At 46.7% G+C, this 14,023-nt stretch overlaps 1 long non-coding RNA gene across 2 annotated transcripts in view; it reads left to right on the forward strand.

The window, feature by feature from the left end:
• The window catches only part of LOC143831686 (uncharacterized), an 81,873-nt gene that overhangs the window by 48,514 nt on the left and 19,336 nt on the right, over nt 1-14,023 (forward strand). Inside the window, exon 3 of one of the 2 annotated variants that reach the window (XR_013228937.1) lies at nt 11,965-12,355. The exons of the other annotated variant lie outside the window; for it this stretch is intronic. This is a non-coding gene — a long non-coding RNA (uncharacterized LOC143831686). Of the gene's footprint in view, nt 1-11,964; nt 12,356-14,023 lie in introns of those variants that run through there. 2 annotated transcript variants of the gene reach the window in all.

Here is a 14,023-nt window from a genome sequence, read left to right on the forward strand (position 1 = left end):
AGGCTGAGCTGCAAAAATATATTTTTTAAAAAATTGTATATCTTTATTGCATAGTGCACTAGTTCCAAATTTTAAAAATATCTATGAATTACATCCTTATATATTATTCCTCTTAATATTTGTGAAACAGCCCTGGGGGTGGAGAGTGTCCTGGCTGTTCGAGTTGGAATAGGGCCAATCAGGGTGCGGCCAGCTTGGCCCTGCACCTACAGCTCCCTCCCTTCCTCCCAGGACGCTAGCCACTTTGCTCTCAGATGCTGCAGGAGCCAGTGTATGAGACAGAGACACATAGAGTCCTGCCAAACTGCAAACCAGCCCTGATTACCTGCTATGGTTCCTGCTGTAAGGGAGAGAGAGAGAGAGAGAGAGAGAGAGAGAGAGAGAGAGAGAGAAAGAGACGCCCAAACAAACCCTCATTCCCTGCTACAAAGAGCCCTGATTACCTCCTATGGCTTCTGCTGCAATGGAGACAGAGAGGGATCGAGAGAGATCTGCGCCTGCTGGTGTCCCCTGGTTCCTAGTGTCCATTTCATTCCTGATTGCAATGGGCTTTCTTCCTAGTGGTCATCAAAATTTAAAAGCATATCTTTTAAAGAGCCATTTATCCTCTTGTGAAGAAGGGAAAATATGACCTCCTTGGGTATTCTAAAGGCATCCTGGGGAAGTGGCACTTCTATTAAATGTCAGGACCTTAATTAGTGGCTTTCTGGCAGTTCCACAGCTCAAAATTGTTTCTTCCTCCCCCCCCTCCTTGTGGGGGTCCGTCTCAACCATTTCCGATCTTATGTTGACACACCTTTGTAAAGGCGCCATTTAAATGTAGGGTTGTCCCCTCCAGGTGAGGAAATAACTGGTGGCTTGGGGGTAGAGCCTGAGGAGGGGGGAGCTTGGGGAGGGGAGAGTCTTCAGTGGGATATAACACTGTAGTGTTTATTTTATTTATTCACATTTATATAACACCCTCCCCGAAGGCTCAGGGCGGTTTACATAGAACTGAAAACTATACAAGAAACCATACATATAAATAACGATAACAATAATATTATTAACTGATAATAACAGGGTAATAGTATAACATTCAACAATAATAATACAAACAGGTCCAGGAGATTTGATGGATTTCTGGGGGGGGGGGAGCAGGACAGGGCAGGGGTCCTGCAGATGTTGTTGATTGTGCCAAATGCCTGGTGGAAGAGCTCCCTTTTGCAGGCCCTGCGGAACTCCTCTGGGAGCTCATTCCACCAGGTGGGGGCCAAGACAGAGAAGGCTCTGGCCCTGGTGGTGGTGGAGATCATTCCAGGAGATCTCCAGTTGCTACCTGGAAGCTGGCAACCCTAGTGCATTGCCTCTCTAGGAGAGGATTATCTGTTGGCCAGGATTTCACCAGCCTAGGCAAAATTCCATCCTTCTGACCGCTGCAGTACAAACAAACACTAAAGGCAATGGGGGCTGGGGGTGGGGAAGAGATTGTGAAACGCTTCCATCTTTCCCTACTTTTTATAAAGTTCTTTTTAAGAAACCAAAAAAAAAAGTACACTCTGAATGTGCTTAGAAATACCACAGCTACGTTTTGGAGATTCCACGGGCCAGCTGACAGTGGCCAGATCGACACAGAGAAGACCCCACGTATCACGTAGGCCTGAATGGATTTTGCAATGTCAGTCTGCATTCGTCGCATTCCCCGGATTCAAGTGGATAAGAAAACTCAGGTTGGAACCTTGAGACAGACCCTTATCAGTTAAGAATACACTCCGGCCTGTTTTTACTACACAGGAGAAAGATAAACAAACTGGTCGGCAGCTCTTCGGCTCATCCAATTAAACCCATCCCCGCTTTGCAAGTCGTTCTTAAGAAAGGCCTCCATCCCAAGTGGAAAAAAATATTTTCAGCTTTAAGTTCCTTTAATGAGATGGCACGTAGCTCTCTCTCTCTCTCTCTCTCTCTCTCTCTCTCTCTGTAAGTAATCCAGATCAGACAGAAGAATCTAAGTGTATAGACAGCCAGAGTGGTGTACTGGTAAAGAATGGCAGATGAGTATCTGGGAGACCCAAGTTTGAAGCCCCTCTTGTGCCGTGGTAGCCAACTGGGTGACTTTGGGCCAGGCAGATTTTCTCAGCCTAACCTACCTCACGAGGTTGTTGTGAGGATGGAATAGAGGAGAAGAGAATGCTGCTTGGGCCCCCATTGGGGAGACAGGGAGGGTCCAAATTAATTAAATAAATAAAGATGGAAGTTAGTTCCACATTTCAACAGAGGCTCAGCTAGTTTTGAGCACCGAGGCCAGGGATGGCAAAACTGTGGCCAGCATGCTGGCAGGGGCTTATGGGAAATGTAGTCCACGGACATCTGCAGAGTCACAGTTTGGCCACTCCTGACCTAGGCCTGTTATGCACAGGTATTTCATCTCGCTTTCACCGGGTGTGTCCATCAGGTTTTCTTTGTGATCCTGCATTGATTTTTCTCCCCTTGGTGCTCAGTTTGCTTTCTGGTTGCTGTTTCCCTGGGTTTTCTGAGAGTACTTGGCCCATTACGCACACATATTTTGCCTACCTGTATGGCTACTTGTACATTTCCCCAATGCGGCAAATAGCATTGCTTTGGGGAAAATGGCATTGGGGAAAGCTTAAGTCTAAACTGGGTCCCCCCTGTACCTAGACCAGGGGTGGCCAAACTGGGGCTCTCCAGATGTCCATGGACTACAATTCCCATGAGCCCCTGCCAGCTATGTTAGTAAGCCACAGAACACTGAGATCTTGCAGAGGACTCTGAAAAGGATTCCACCTAGCAGCCTGGCTCTTGCAAAGCTCATCTTGTCACCTTTTCCCAATGGAAGAAACGCTTAACAGAGGCAAGAAAACCACTGTCACTGAGGAACTCTGCATATTTCTGGCAGTGTTTTTCATAACTGGAGCGGGGGGGGGGAGGCAGCTTTCTGTTTCACTGCTTATTTCTTTTTGCAGGTTTCTTGATAATGTGCATGTGGAAGTTGGCAAAGTCTGGACAGGCTGCCTGTTTCCGTTCCACTTCCTGCCTGCCTGCATCTCTGATTTCATCGCAACCAGCAGTTGCCTCTCTTTCTTCTGCCAGGAAGTTCAGCTTCCTTCCACCACCAGCTGTAGACTTGCCAGCCCCTGCCCAGTTTGCAGCAGTTTGCTGACGGGTGAGCATTTCCTCAAATGCTTTCTGTGGCATTCTCCTAAGAAACAAGCGGCAGTTCTTCGCTACACACTGTTGGCATGGCTCCACCGTCCAGTGGGTGAAATTAGGGACCTTCTGGGGTACTTGGGATGCTCTTGGAGTCCCATGGCCTGGGAAAGATTTTGAGCTCACCCAAGATCTTCATCCTGCTGGATGTTTTTTTTTAATTATTATTTTAAGGAAAGGAAAGGATGGGAGGAGAAGATGTTCCATAGCCCACCCTTAAGTCCCAGTGTCTACATCCTGTGTAGACTGCCAGGCAGATTGGAGCAGATAAGGCTGTGCTAAGAGGAGCTGGTATCAGGCAGTGCTTTCTGGGAAGGAGTCAGCAGATTGGCAGCTTCCCATCAGGAATAATAAAATGGTAGCAGTTGGGTAGCTGTGTTGGTCTGCATCAGAAGAGCAAGGGCCATTTCGCACGGCTTCAAAATAGCACAATGGTTGCTAATTGAAAACGCTACTAATTTGCCTTAACGCACGATGTCGCAGACAATCTGCAACACTCCTGAAACCAATCAGCAAAAAGCGCTTCGTTGTAGTGCTTTCAGGGGAATCCAGAAAAGTGGATTCACCCTCCGGATAGCGATACACTCCTGCAACCAATCTGCAACACTAGCGCTAAAGACCTGTGCGTTACCATTGTTGCGGGTTCTTCAAAGTCCCTCCTCCTGAGCCTGTCCTCCAAACTTCCGGCGAAGCGATCGCCATTTTTTTTTCTCCGAGCGAGCGGGGATAAACGCACCAGCGAGCCTCTTTCTGTTTAGAGGCTTCCCTGGCTTCAGTCCTTCACCTTTAGTCACTAAGCACAAACCACATAAAAGCCCGTTTGCTGAAATAAAGTCCCTTTATTTTTTACACATTAATTCAGCCGAAAATCGGGCCCGTGAGAGGGGGGGGGGATTTTTTTTTTATCACTCAAGGCAGCGTGCCAACGATCATACAATCAAACGACAGCTCACATTAGGCAGCTGGATGGGTCTCTCCGTTGCAACGAATCTACCTAGATTCGTTGCTATGGGTCTGTTTTTTTTTTTTAAAAAACCTTTCTTAAAGGGAAAGGGGCTGTTTGGGAGCATGCTAACGGCTGCCCATTGGCTGCTTGACGGCCAGGGGCGGGACGAGCTTGGCAATAGCGCTTCCTTTCTAGCGATTTCTGCCGAGACCGGAAGCCTGTGGGAAACGCTAAAAAACGCAACTGATTCCACTACAAAGGCAGGTATGCATAACGACGAATTCCACTATTTTAAATGGCGATTTTTCATTCCGCAAACAATTTGCAACAAAGATCCCCGTGCGAAAAGGCCCCAAGATTTGAGTCCAGGAGGAACTTGGGCACCAACGAGACATCCAGGGAGATAGATTTAGGTGGGTAGCCATGATGGCCAGAAGCAGCCTGTGCCACTTCCGTCATGTAGAACTTCTGCTTGAAGAATGCCTCGACCTTTGACATTTTGTGGTTGACTCCGCCTCCTGTAGCAGCCATTTTGTGATTGGCCACACTGATTGTGGCCGTCATTTTGCAGTTAAGCCCGCTGGCTCTAAAATGGTGGATCTCAACCTGGGGGTCAGGGTCGAACGACCCTTTCACAGGGGTCATGGCAGGGCAAGTAGCTTGGCGGGGGGAGGCCTTCCATACAACAGCCTTGCGGGGTAGATCGAGATAGAGCGTTAGTTTGTCTGGAGCAGCGGAAAAGAGCGAGATCTGCATGGTGGGCCAAGAGGCAGAACTGAACTGAGAAATCCCGGAAAAACCCAATTTATATACAATCAGGAACCATGGATCCTCACACCATTGGTCAGTTTCGGTTTAATTTCTGTGAAAGAACACTTGCATAATTTTAGGGTTGGGGGTCACGACAACATGAGGATCTGTATTAAAGGGTTGCGGCATTAGGAAGGTTGAGAACCGCTGCTCTAAAAGGTTGGGGACCCCTGGGTTGGAGACTGTATGTTACAGTGGGTGGAATGCACGCAGAAAGAAGTCTTGTACACTGCAGAAGGAAGCATTTCCTCCTTTGATGTTTCTGAGTTTCTGGAACATAAATTGGTGAACTGAGGTGGGATGGCAGGGGGGAGGTTCAAGGCAGCCTCTGCCTCGGTGCAGTGACATTGTTGTAAACCACCGTGAGTCAGCAGAGCTGGAAACAGCAGTGAACGAACGAACGAACAGCCAAGCTGTGCCTGGGTTTGGTCTCAGTATCTCCCCAAGGAACACACCCACACCATAAAGCAAGGCTTTACTAAAGAAACTTTGACAATTCTCGCCCACCTCTCGTTTCTTTGGATGAGGCTTGTCTACCTCCAGGGGGATCACATCATTTGCTGATATCCTTCAAGACGGCATGTAATTCTGCACTTGTTTGGCTCTGTCTTTGGCTCCTTTTTACTTGTTCTGCTTGTTGGAGTTTTGAAGTGTTGTGGTGTCCGTTAGTCCTGTCATTATTTCCTATTCTGGAACGAAGAACCATTGTGATCACTAATGCGCAACGTTTAATTCCCTGAGCTGGGACGTTTGGAGGGCCAGAATGGGATGCCGTCGTGCCCTGAAGTCAAATTTGATCATCTTTCTGTGCAAAAGCACACATACGTATGCCAAGATTTCTGCCAGAAAGATTCACATTCCATTACTTTTGTGACTCCTTAAATGCCAGCAGCTTATTCAGAGATGTAGGGCAGAAGTAATATGGTCTCCTTTACTACCATAGGACATATTTTCTTAATTGTTCTAATTTTCACTTAACTTTCCCTGTCATTACAACCTCTGGTAAATCAGGCCAAAGGATCAACTGGATCTAGTAGTTAAGAGTAGCAGCCTCTTACCTGGAGAACTGGGTTTCATTCCCCACTCCTCCACATCCACCCAGTCTTTGGACATTTCTGTCAGAGCTCTCTCAGCCTCACCTATCTCGCAGGGTGTCTGTTGTAAGAGAGGAAGGGCAATTGGAAGCTGCTTTGAGACTCCTTCAAGCAGTACAAGAAGGTTAGAAAAAAAAACAGCTGTTCTCTTCTTCTTCTTCTACCCCAGCAACCTGTTTCTACCAGGGATAGCCTAGACCAGGGGTAGTCAACCTGTGGTCCTCCAGATGTTAATTGACTACAATTCCCATGGACCCCTGCCAGCAAACGCTGGGAGGGGCTCATGGGAATTGTAGTCCATGGACATCTGGAGGACCACAGGTTGACTACCCCTGGCCTAGACACCTCTACAAGTTTTAAAGCACAGCCTGGAAGCAACAGTCTTCCCTTGTAGTCTGTCTCCAGTTATTCCAAAATATAATTCCCTATATCCATAGAGGCTCCATTGAACTGTCACAGCTAATATCTGCTGATAGATCTAACCTTCTCCCTGAAGCTACCCAATCCTTTTTCAAAGTTGGTGGTTAACATCACATCTTGTGGTAACGAATTCCATATGTTCTACATGCACTGTGGAAAAAAGGCCCTTGAGTTTCTTCTCTCCTGCTTTTACTATCTCTCTTTCATTGGACAATCCAAAATATTACGGGTGAGAGAGACTAAACTTCTCTGCATCCACTTCTTTGGACACCCTGATGATGAAGATGTTATCCGTTCAGTTGTATCTGACCCTCGGTGATTCTATAGGAAAGTTTTCTCCATTCGTCTCTGTCAATGACTGCTTCTTTTAGCTGGTTCATGGTCATCCCTGTATTGGCTTTGATCAAGTCGAGCCAGTGGATCCTTTGGTGACCACGTTTCCTTTTGCTGCTGACCAAGCCGAGCATTAATGATTTTTCTAACGAGTCTGATCGCATGATGTATCCAAAGTAAGTGGACACCCTACATGATCTCATAAACTCCTCAGCTGTTGGTCTTTCCCCAAACAAAGAAATCCCAAACGCTTTTTCCTGGTCCATGTAGTCTTCCGACCCCTGGATCGTTTTGGGTTGCCCTTTTCATCATTTTATTGTGGTTCTGCTATATCCTTTTTGAGATGGGCTGACCCCTATTGTGGTCCACAGCAGTCCACATGGACTGACAGCAAGCTATACCTGCTAGCGTTTGTTTCCATTCCCTCCCTTAACAATTCCAAATATGGAATTTCTTCTTCTTCACTGCTGCTGGACACAAAAGCCAACCCCAAAAGCTTGCAACTGAATCAACAAAAGCAACTAGCCAAGGAAAGCTTTTACTAGCCTATCTGTAAGAATCAGCAGCATTCTCCCCGTCTGTTTCCACACTAGCAATATTGTTCGGATTTGCATTTTTAAAGGGTCGACTATTTCGCCCGTTTCTGCACGGAAATCCGCTTCTTCGGGTGCAGACCTGAATTGCCCCTCATTTGCCCTGCTGCAAAGGAATCTCCAGAAAACCCAATTTCATCTTTTCAACTGGGGTCTACCAGGGTCCAAGTCAGGGCTGTTCAGTGCGGAAATGTTTGCATTTAGACTTTTTGCCAAGCCCGCCATTATAAGCCAATTGGGCCTGCCCTTTTCCTCACTGCCATAAAAGGCACTCCTGGCCAGAGCTGCTACCTGCATATCCAGCAGAAGAGTCCAGGAGCAGCACCCCCAGCTAGGGGCCTGTTCCTTCCAGGGGAGTGAAACTCCATGGGAATGAGTGACAGCATCAATCTGTAAATGGGTGTTGCACCATGCATTGCTCTGGAAGATTTCCCAAGAGGCTTTGGGACAGGAGGGCGGGACCATAGCTAGAGTGGGGCCACTGCCTTACCTACCAAACTGATTTGCCCCACCTAACTTGGGGGAAAACGCCACTATGACTTTTTGATGTGACAAGTTCAATTTCAAAAACGAGAGCTTATTTTTAGGCCGGAGTAGTTCTGCCAAAAAAGCAGACAAATCAGCAGGGGCCCCTCCCAAAAGCAGAAGTTCTTCACAACCTGACCCACCCAGCTCAGCTCACTAGTCTTGCTCAAGCCCTCCCAGCAGACAGGCACACACACCCATACCTTCCTTTCCTGCAAAAGCTTGCGGGTTGTGACTAGTGCATGCTTTGCTGCCTCCTGCACCCCTCTGAAGGAAACAGGAGCCCCCCCCCAAAAAAAAGTGCCCTCATGCTGTTGCAGAATTTGTTGGGATGTAGTTGGTCAGTGCCTGTGCTTGGGTCCTTTTGCCAGGCTGTGGGACTCATCAAGTGCTTGACCTTGCCAATGAAGAAGAAGAGGAGTTGGCCCTTATATGCCGCTTTTCTCTACCCGAAGGAATCTCAAAGCGGCTTACAGTCGCCTTCCCTTTCCTCTCCCCGCAACAGTAATAAGTGAGATTCTTCTACTTGTGTATGTGAAAGGAAGATTTTAGCCAGAAATCTCAGGCAGAGGCAAACTTTGAAATTAACCAGAAAGCATTTTATTGAAAGACAAAAGAAAAGTCACTTATATACTTTTGTCCTATTTAAACTAAGCAAGCATACAAGAAGAAAGAAAAGAGTTGAGATGGTGAGAAAGAGGATAGATATTTTGGATCAGAAAATATCAATAGCTACCTTCCATGAAATGAAACAATCTGTGAAGAGAGAAGCTGTCAGATGAGCCAGCCATGCAAGCTGGGTCCGGTGGCATTTAAATATCAAAAACATGTCCTAAGGCCAGGTTTGGGCACTTAGCCCCTAAAACAATGTCTGGACAAATTACTAGTGTGAAATAATGAAAATGAGACCAGCTAATGGTTTTAGCAAGTCTGTGATGATAAAAATGAGTTAAAGAGAAACCTCCAGTATGAGGTAAAACAAGAGATTTCTCAAGCAGCTGCAGCATTTGCATTCCTACCTGAGTAGGTGTTTGGGTGTGGTGGAGCCACTATGCTTGCCGATCTGGTGCACATGGGTGGGAAACGCTGGGGTAGATAACTTAACCAGAGAACCAATTAGGAAAAATTGATGAGATAGCACTGAGGGCCATTTGAGAGGATTAGCAAACAGCCAAAGTTCAAAGATTCCTTTGTTGAGGTGTTCCAAGGTGAGGAAAAGGTCAGCGATCAGGCCCCCCTGCACAAATAACGAGGCTACTTTGCAATACTGGGATCTTTCTACAGAGGCAAGGCAGCCCACGAGAGCAAGCTTGTCCTGTTTCTAGTACACAAACATGACTGCACAAGCTCCCTGGCCGAGCCATGCTTCTCTAAGGTGTGCCAAAAATATTAGTGGGAAGGGAGGTTTGCAGGCAAACTCCCCTTGTACACAGAGAGGGATCCGCATCTGGTGACCATTTTGGCCTCTGCTGTGGGCACATGGGTTCTGCATGTAGATTCAAGCATGCACAGTGCACGCTGCGTTGCTAGCTGCCACAAGGTGAGGAAAGGGCTCAGTAACAACCGGCCAGCCAACCAAACAAAAACAGTCATCCTTGAGAGATCATCTCCACCCAAGAAAAGGATCATGCGCTGAGACCACAGGAACGGCGTTTTCCTCTCTTTGCTTGTCTTGGCTCGGATCAGGCGTTTCCGCTCCCTCACTTGTTGTGAGAGGTGCCTGCAGCCTCATGCTCTGAAACCACCGTCTCCTTTCTGCTACAGCGTGAAATGTTAGAAAATTAGACAGCCGCTGCGCCGTCTAGCCACATGCTCTCACCCCGTTGTTTCCCAAACTTCTAAATGCAGGGACAAGCTGTCTCCAGTCCCTGAAACTGGTGGTGCAGTTAACTTGAAAAAAGGAAGCTGGGAGAAAGGGGTGAACAAAAACTACCTGCCCTTTAAGTTGCTTGCTCAAATCCTTTGCTGTTGGTGAATGTAGCTGCCATAGTTCCTTCCAGGTGGTGCCTCAGAGAAATTAATGTTTAGGGTTGATGTTTGCCAGCCTCCACATGGGTCCTGGGGATCTTCCGGATGGCTCTTCAGGTGACAGAGTTCAGTTTTCCTAGAGAAAATGGCTGCTCTGAAGGGTGGAGTCTGTGACATCATACCATATTGAAGCCCTTCCCCAGGCTCTCCTCCACCCAAATCTCCAGGAATGTCCCAACCTTGGCAGCCCTATGCTGAACTGATGATTTCTCTCAGAACCAATAGAAGCTTCTAGAATCCTGTCACCAAGCCAAAGTATCTCTACATGTTTTAGGATCTCTGAGGGTCAGAAACATCACCTGAATAACAACAGGACCAAGTTTGCGTCCTGAGGCACTTTTAAGACTCAAACTTTGTTCTGCTGCTTCACACCAACACGACGACCCACCTGAATCTGAATAACAACAGTTATTTTTATGTTCCAAAGCTTTTTCCTGCTTATAATGAGCACATTCCTTAACTAAATAGTAACTTCCTAAAGCAGCTCCTCACCCTTGATGGCTAGAGCCATGGGAACTGAAAGGGGATGTCTTTTGGTATCACATAACCATCAGTATGACAGGAATCTTTAAAAACCCACCCTAAATAAATTGCTGGGCTAAACAGGATAGAAAAACAAAGCAGAAATCCATTGGTAGTTTAAAAGACTAGCAACGTTTATTTCAGTATGAGCTCTTGTGAAGTCGACGGGCAAATTTCTTCTTATAGCTGGAAAAGTGAGCTCTATTTCATGAAAGCTCATATTGGAATAAATGTGAGTCTTTAAGGCAGGGGTAGTCAAACTGCGGCCCTCCAGATGTCCATGGATTACAATTCCCATGAGCCCCTGCTTTAAGGTGTCACTGAGTGTTTGGTTTTTGGGACAATATCCCACTGGAATTATCATGAACAAAAGAAATTATCACTATCCAAACAGGTGGTGATACCACTTTACTCAGTTCCGGTTTGACCTCACTTAGGATACTGTGTTCAGTTTCGGGCACCACAAATGAAGAAAGATGTAGACAAACTGGAGCGTGTCCAGAGGAGGGCTAGGAAGATGGTGAGGGGTTTGGAGACCAAGTCGTATGAGGAAAGGTTGAGGGAGCTTGGTCTGTTTAGCCTGGAGAGAAGATGACTAAGAGGTGATATGAGAGCCATCTTCAAATATTTGAGGGGCTGCCACATAGAGGATGGGGCAGAGTTGTTTTCTGTTGCCTCAGAGGGTCGGATCAGAACCAACGGGATGAAATTAATTCAAAAGAATTTTCACCTAAACATCCAGAAGCAGTTCCTGACAATTAGAGTGGTTCCTCAGTAGAACAGGCTTCCTTGACAGGTGGTAGGTTCTCCTTCCTTAGACATTTCTAAGCAGAGGCTAGATAGCCACCTCACAGAAATACTGATTCTGTGAATTTAGGCAGAGTGTGAGTAGCTGGACAGAAGGGATTATTTCCATGCTTGGCTCTTGTGGCTGTTTCTTGCACACCCAAGGAAATGCCAATCACCACTTTGGGGTTGGGAGGCAAATTTCCTCCATTCAGCTGGTGTAATGCTATTTTTACCAATGTGCGGAAATGCCCAGAACATTTCCCTCTCTGGACTCCAGTTACTACCACATGTGACAAGTCTCAGCCAGCAAGGATCTTAATGATTGGGCCCCTTCCCCTCTCCACCCCCTCTAGGCCCATGATTGGCTATTTTGGGAGGGGGGCAGGTTGACATACCATGTATGGTCATTTCACCCAATAAATGTTAAATAAAAACATATATTAAAAATTAATTAACTCCCACCCAGTCAGAGAAACTTTTCTGCGACCATCAAGAAACCCCAGGGTTTCCTGAAGTCTGCCATAAAAGGACCAGTTTGTCCCACTGGAAGGCAATTAGAATACACAGACCTCAGGCTTCACGCAGAGATTTGATAAGTAGCCACTGTTAAGAAGAGTTGTTTTTTTATACCCTGCTTTTCACTACCCAAAGGAGTCTCAAAGCGGCCAGCAATTGCCTTTTCTTCCTCTCTTCACAACAGGCACCCTGCGAGGTAGGTGAGGCTGAGAGAGCTCTGAGAGAACTGTGACTAGCCCAAGGTCACCCAGCTGGCTACATGAGGAGGAGGAGTGGGGAATCCAACTCAACTCTCCAGATTAGAAACTGCTGTTCTTAACCACGACACCAAGCAGGTAGTTCTCTGTCATCTGTCTCCACTTGGACGGCATTGGTTCTTGTTGTTTTTCCTAATGCAGGGGTAGCTCTTTTCCACTGGAGACTAGAAGAACATGAGCCCAAAGCAGTTAATTCATTCAGGGTTGCTACAGGCAACATCTTAGAAGGTAGGGCAGGTAATCCTGTTGTGTTTTTTTCATTGGATCATCCATGCAGTTTATATGTAAAGCCACTGCAGAATTGTCCCTCTTCCAGAGGAGGCCAATTGGAAGGGAGTTGGAGATCTGGGGTAGAAGAAGAAGAAGAAGAGTTGGTTCTTATATGCCGCTTTTCTCTACCCGAAGGAGGCTCAAAGCGGCTTACAGTCGCCTTCCCATTCCTCTCCCCACAACAGACACCCTGTGGGGTGGGTGAGGCTGAGAGAGCCCTGATATCACTGTCCGATCAGAACAGTTTTATCAGTGCTTTCACCCAGCTGGATGCATGTGGGGGAGTGCAGAATCGAACTTGGCATGCCAGATTAGAAGTCTGCACTCCTAACCACTACACCAAACTGGGTAGAGCCTGGGGAGGTCATGGTTTAGGGAGGGAAGGGACGTCGCCAGGGGTTTATTGTCACTGGGTACACTCTTCAAAGTGGCCATTTTCTAAAGCGGAACTGGTCTCTGTCATCTGGAGATCAGCTGTAATTCTGGCCCATCTCTAGGACCCAACCGGAGTATGGTATCCCTACACAAAGAACAAAAACTCATGCAAAGGTACAGAAGCAGATACCTCTGAGTGTGCTTTGGAGTTCAGGGAAGCCTTAAGTTATTGAGAGTCAGCTTGGTGTAGTGGTTAGGAGCGTGGACTTCTAATCTGGATAAGGTGACCAAATTGTCCCACTTTTGGGAGGACATCTCGGGGTACCTGGCAAATTGTACTTATGTTTAAATTTAAATATATATATATTACAATACTGTTTTTGCATTCTATGCGTTCTATGAAACTATTTGTTGCTACATATAGACCAAATTTGTAAACAAGAACCCTCCTGGTCAATGGTGTCCCACTTTACCAATTTTAAAATCTAGTCACCTTAAATCTGGAGAGCCAGGTTAAATTCTGCACTCCTCCACATGCTGCCAGCTGGGTGACCTTGGGCTTGCCGGGCTACCGATAAAGTTGTTCTGACTGAGCAGGAATATCAGGGCTCTCACAGCCTCACAGGGTGTCTGTTGTGGGGAGAGGAAAGGGAAGATGTTTTGAGACTCCTTCGGTTAGAGAAAAATATAAGAACCAACTCTTCTTCTTCTTAATTCATTTTTCTCAGGGTACCATGGTGGTGGCGAGAGATGTTCAGAGGTGGTTTGCCGTTGTCCACCTCCATGTCACGACCTTGGTGTTCCAACTAGTAACAGCTTGGCTTAGCTAGTATTAGTACTAGCTTAGCTAGTATTAGCTTCCGAGATCTGATGAGATCAGGCTATCTTGGCCTATTCAGGTCAGGGCCTTGAGGCAGAGTGGGATGTTACAATAAACAGCCTCTGAACTTCTGCATACCCCCAGACCGCAATTGCTGTTTGGTTCCCATACGTAGCTGCTTGATATCACTGGTGTTTGTAGACTTGTTGTCTGGAATGCAGCCAATCTACCTAGATTCACAGCTGCACATAATTTTACTTCCCCAGCCGGAATGTCACCCTCCTGGCAGATTGCCAGAGAAGAAGGATGTAAAACCAGAGACCGAAATTATTTTGTGTTTGTGGTTGGCACGGCATCAGGGAAACTCTTCTAAGGTGGAAGTCAGGGTGTGTCCTACATTAGGAAAGGTCATGGTTTGCCCTTCCAAAGTGGCTAGCCCTCAATATTTTTTGACTACCGGACTTCCCACACATGCCGCTGGCTATACAGATTATTATTTTTTAAATGCGCCAACCATTTGC

The sequence above is a fragment of the Paroedura picta genome, chromosome 1 (genome assembly GCF_049243985.1).
Source record: "Paroedura picta isolate Pp20150507F chromosome 1, Ppicta_v3.0, whole genome shotgun sequence".
Taxonomy (NCBI): Eukaryota; Metazoa; Chordata; class Lepidosauria; order Squamata; family Gekkonidae; genus Paroedura; species Paroedura picta.